A 6,048-nucleotide genomic window follows, 5' to 3' on the forward strand; every position below is an offset into this window, starting at 1 on the left:
GTGATTTGCCCAAGGGCTGGGATAAGAGGGACTTGGGGTTTTGCTGTGAGCATAGAAATGGGCAGGCTTGTAGGCAGGCAGCAGGCAGGTTGGTGTTTCTGTAGTGTAGTGGTTATCACGTTCGCCTCACACGCGAAAGGTCCCCGGTTCGAAACCGGGCAGAAACAACCAAGTCTTTCTTTTTTTTTTCCTTTCTTCTTCCTGGATACAGAAAACTGCTCCCTGCTGATGGATGCTGGGTGGCGGAGTGTACATTTATACACAAATATAGCTATTTGTTTATTTCAAATGAGACAGTTTCCACCCAACTCATGGCTGTGACTCTGCTCTGCACTGCAAGCAAATCCTATGGGAAATCTACCCCAGAAAAAGCAACTAGAAATGTGTTTTCTGCCTCCCCTGAATGAAAAAGGGGAAAGGCGGGAGGCCTTGAGACTAGGAAAAACTGCAGGATAAGGCCATCGTGTTTCGACTGCAACATCTCCTGCCTTGCATATTTTACTCCAGTCATTTGAGGACTCCTCTCAAACCACAAAGGGTTAAGCTGGGGGGAGGTAGATGCTAATGAGAAGTTACATCATAGCTGCCCTAAGGCCCAACTGGCCAATCAGTAGAGCAGGACCGGGAGTTTCAAGAACCTTCCATCAGAGGTCTTTAAAAGGCCCTGGGGACCATGTGGTCCTTTGTCTCCATCTTTCTTGTTTTGGGAGCCCAGCTGATGGTCCTGTGCCAAAAGGCAGGCTTAAGGGATGAGTTGGAGCTAGGCAACGAGGGCCAGCTCCTTGCATCCAAACCCATCAAGGACTGCAGATCCCATCTCTGTGTGAGTAGCTTAGGAAATGTGTTAGCTAGTGCGTCTAGGTTTTTGTTATCTTTATCTTTTGGCTTGCCTGAAATGAACATCTTGTAACTATGCATTCTGTAGCTGCAAGGCAAGGAGGCTGGGCATGAATGATACCTTATTACTCTATTTGGTCTAGTAGAATAAATACCTTTCTTTAAAAGTATCTGCTGTCTCTGTACTCCTATACATGTGCCTTGGCTCAGTTGTAGTCCTTAACAAGCCCCATTGTGTGCTAAGGGGGGGGGGGTCATTGGAGATTCACTGGGTGGTGGCAGCTATTATTATCATTGCTGCCATGTCAATCATGTTTTGGCTGCAACAACTCCTGCCCTGCATACTTCTTTATGGCAGCTAATAATAATAATAGTAATAATAAAAACTATTGGCAACTAATAATAATGATGATGATGATGATGATTTTTTTATCTGCCATAAAGTATCCATCATGTTGTCAGGCTACAATGTCTCACAAAACGACAGTTCCCAAAATTGCACAGCATGGAGCCATGGCAGTTAAAATGGTGTCAAACTGGGTTATTTCTGCAGTGTGGAGGCAGCCATAATGGGATGTGTAGTCTCACAAGGTCTTCAGCCTCCTTTGCCCAAAAGAGAGCTGGTGCTTTATAAAAACTACAAATCCCAGGGTTCCTTAGGGTGGGGCCATAGCAGTTAAAAGTGGTCTCAAACTACATTATTCCTTCAGTGCAGATGGGGGGGGGAAGGCAGGGCTTCAAGGGAACCTTAGAATCCTAGAGAGGCATGGAAGTCTAGGGGAAAAGAACATGGCGGGGACGATAGAGATGGCGCCTCTCTAGGCTTCCCTGAGGAGCATGGAGAGAGAGGTTGAGAGAGGGAACCAACAAGGTAAGGGAGCCATTTTGGGGCTTTGCGGGGAAGGAGAAGAGTCCATTTTGTGGGGCTGACCCCGGGATCTGCATGGTTCTCCCCAACACAGGCTTTGAGCCTCCCCTTTTGGGCAATGGACCCCAAGGGTGGCTTTGTTTTGAGGAAGCAGCTTTGCTGGGGGCTTATAAAGAGCATTGGGAATGAAAAAGAGGGAAGGTTTAAATGCCCCCCTCCTGTTCTTGGATCTGCTCCCCATAAGGAGCCTTCTTGTTCCCCAAACTCCAGGGGAGTGGGAGTGATCTGGGAAGGAGGGAAGGAACTGCACACACAATACACACACACACATACAAATATATATATATATATATATACACACACACACATATACATACATGCATACACAAATAAATACACACAAATATGCATACACACACAAATATACACACACACCTATACGTGCACACTATATATATATACACACACACGCGTAACACACACATACACAGATACATACACAGATATGCACACACACACAAATATACACATACATATATGTGCACACACACACACACACACATATACATACATGCATACACAAATATACACATACACACCTATACGTGCACACTATATATATATATACACACACACACATATATATACCCATAGATATATGTGCACACACACTATACACATATATACATATTTACACACACACACAAGATAACATATACACATGTGCACACACACATATGCACACATCCCCTATATGTATATATACACACACACCCATATACATGCACACATACACACACACACAAACTCTATATATGTATACATACAGTTGTCCCTCCTGATTCATGAGGGGTCCCTGTGAATCAGAAAAACCGCAGATATCCAGGCCTCATTGGATATTGACTTCCCCTCCGCAGAAATTCAAGACTGAATGGGAAGTCCATGAACTAGGAGGGATGACTGCGTACACACACACACACACACACACACACATATAAACACATACATATGCAAGTGTGTGTGTGTTGTTGCCTTCAAGTTGTGTGCAACTTACAGTGACCCTATGACAGGATTTTCTTGGCAAGTTTCTTCAGAGCGGTTTTGCCATTGCCATCCTCTGAGGCTGAGAGAGTGTGACTTACCTAAGGATACCCAGTAGGTTTTCATGGCCCTGGATGGATTCAAACCCTGCACTCCAGAACACTCAATCCACTATACCATGCTGGCTCCCATACATACACACATACAGACACACAGCAATGGCCACTCCTTCTAAACCAACTTGCCAAGAAAACCTACAGTTGCCATAAGTCGGACACAACTTGAAACAACATACACACATGCACATGTTAACATACATGTATATACACACAGACACAAATGCATACATACATACACACATATGTGCCAACTTATTTCTTTCAGTTAGTCTCAAAGATGCTGCAAGATCTCTTTATGTACACACACACTTGCTGAGAGAGTGAAGCTAGAGGGATACCATCCTGTTGGTTTATGAAGAGGAAAAGAAACCCAGTGTTGTTGTTTATTGATATAGTGCCATCAATTTACATGGTTTTACAGTTTTATTGCTGTTGTTGCTGTGTGCCTTCAAGTCATTTCCAGTTTATGGTGATCCTAAGGCAACCCTATTACAGGGTTTTCTTGGCAAGATTTGCTCAGAGGTTTTTTCTTTCTTTGCTAGTGGCTCCCTCTGATCATCTTACTGTCAAGAGGTTCTTCCTGATATTGAGCTGGAATCTCTTTTCCTGTAGTTTGCATCCATTGCTTCTGGTCCTAGTCTCTGGAGCAGCAGAAAACAAGCTTGCTCAATCCTCAATATGACACCCCTTCAAATGTTTAAACAGGGCTATCATGTCACATAATCTTTTCTTCTCCAGACTAGGGCATGGTTTTCAGACCCTTCACCATTTTAGTTGCTCTCCTTTGGATATGCTCCAGCTTGTCAACATCCTTTTTGAATTGAGGCGCCCAAAACTGGACACAGGATTCCAGGGTAAGGCTTGACCAAAGCAGAATAGAGACGCATTATTACTTCTCTTGATAGACACTATACCTCTGTTGATGCAGCTTAGAATCACATTGGTCTTTTTAGGTGCTGCATCACACTGTTGACTCAAGTTCAACTTGTGGTTTGCTAGTACTTCTAGACCCTTTTCACGTGTACTGTTGTCAAAGTCCAAAATGTATAATTTTTAAGAGATGAAGTTGAGGATGAACCATGTTAGACTTACTTGATCAGGTATAAACAGAAGTGGTTGGGAAAGTAAACTTGTATAAAGGTCTCAACCAGTGGGTAGAAATATGGTGCTGGTCACTGACTGACAGCTTTAACTTTGGCATAACAAAACATTGATTGGATGGTTGCATCAGCCATTTGCCACATTCCATTCCTTGCTTCTCTGTCAGGTTGACACTATCCAGGATCCAGTAACATCAAAAATCCACCAAACAGTGATACTTTTATTGGGCCAACCAAAATGCACAATATACATGTTGCAAGCTTTCAAAGCTCAAGTATCCAGGAACAATAGAAAATTCTTTCTAGGACTAGAGAATGAGGGTGGGCATACTGACACTTTTCTATTAATACCAGACGTTCTTTTCAGTTTTCCATACTGGTGTCCCATGGTGGTTGTTCTGGGCCTTCAAGTCATTTTCTGACTTCTGGCGACACTAAGGCAAGCCTAACGTGGGGTTTTCTTGGCAAGTTTTTTCTGAGGGGGTTTGCCATGGCCATCCTCTGAGGTTGAGAGTGTGTGGCTTTTGCCTTATCAGTTTGGTACCTCATGACATCTCAGCACACACACACACACCCAGACATGCCCCGTGCCCATCTCCTCCCTCCTTTTCTGCCTTACTCAAGGAAATCCCAAGCGGAGGGGAGAGGAGACCAGCTTGACTTGGTGTGGATTGGGAATGTCTCCTGCACAGCTCGCATTCCTGACAACCAGTATCTGCTTCCATTTTCTGGTACCTTAGTGAGGGAGTGGGGACTGCCAACATTGCACCCCCTTATTTTTTGCACCCAGGATGGAATACCTCCCCTTCTCCTCCATTGGTGCAACACTGACCAGGACAGCACCATTCCTATGGAAACAGTGTAGCTCAAACTTTTCGTTTGCCTTGCCATCTCTTTGCTAAGTAATTGGGATTTTTAAAAATCATATGTTGCACTGCATTCAGAATATTTTGATAAGTAACTCCTGGATTTAATATTGTGTTGCTTATTCCAATATTGAAAACATACACAAAGTTAATGTATTTTAATGGTCCACAGAAGCAAAGATCAAACCTTAGTTCTTTTCCTTTTCTTGTTCATTATACAGGCAGCCCTCTGTGTCCACAGATTTAACCATCTATAGTTTGAAAATATTCAAAACAATATAAATTCCAAAAGCAAACCTTTAATTTGCCATTTTATATAAAGGACATCATTTTACTATGGGCCCGAACAGACAGGCAAAAAAAAAAAAAAAAAGCTGATTTGGGTAACTTTGGGAGGTATGCTGTTTAAAGGATGCATGCTTCCTAAGAGGCTGGAAACAGTGTCGAAGCCACGCTCCACTCCTAAGGACTAGAGCATAGCTTTGTCACAGCTGCTGACATCTTAAGATGCATGTGTCATTTAAACAGCATACCTCCAAAGTGACCCGTAGCAGCTTTATTTTGGCCTCTCTGTTTGTGCCCTATGCCATTGTACGTAATGGGACTTGCTCATTTGTATAGTAATGCATTTTAACTGTTGGTTTTATGTGTTTTGTATTTTAAAATGTGGTGCCCCACCTCAAACCTTGGGAGGTGGGAATTGTTGTTGTTGTTGTTGTTACCATCATCATCCACTAATTTTGGTATTCATGGGGGGGGGGGGGCCGAAACCAAATCCCAGCGAATACCAAAGACCCATTGTATCAACAGCTGTCAGAGTCCAGAGATGGCCTAGTTTATATGTCCTTTCTCTTCCTCAGAGACAGAGGTATAGTGTGAACAATGGGTTCAAGTAAACAACATTTGGACATTGGCACTTGCCTACTACTTGATACATGGAAATACTGTATACATAGATTATTTGTGACTAGAGACCTTTTACACTGAGAACACATTTAATGCAAGGGATATATTCTGGGACCATAATGAAAATTGTGGATGATGGCAAATGCTATTTTTTTTTTTTACCTGAAAGAAATTCCGTCTTGGGTTTCCAGCGGAAGCATACTATAGAATCACTCTGGAGGACCCAGAAATGGCTAGAAAACTGTTCTTTCTAGGCATTTCCAACTTCTCCAATGTGATTCTGTGGTACACTTGGGCCACAGGTTAAACAG

General features: G+C 43.0%; 1 protein-coding gene and 1 non-coding gene across 2 annotated transcripts in view; one reads left to right on the forward strand and one right to left on the reverse strand.

The window, feature by feature from the left end:
* Positions 1–6,048, reverse strand: part of LOC121921883 (zinc finger protein 420-like) — a 28,138-nt gene that overhangs the window by 21,445 nt on the left and 645 nt on the right. The window lies entirely within an intron of this gene.
* On the forward strand, positions 95–167 carry TRNAV-CAC. Its single transcript has one exon. It is a non-coding gene; the product is annotated as a tRNA-Val (tRNA).

This window comes from Sceloporus undulatus, chromosome 2 (genome assembly GCF_019175285.1).
Source record: "Sceloporus undulatus isolate JIND9_A2432 ecotype Alabama chromosome 2, SceUnd_v1.1, whole genome shotgun sequence".
Taxonomy (NCBI): domain Eukaryota; kingdom Metazoa; phylum Chordata; class Lepidosauria; order Squamata; family Phrynosomatidae; genus Sceloporus; species Sceloporus undulatus.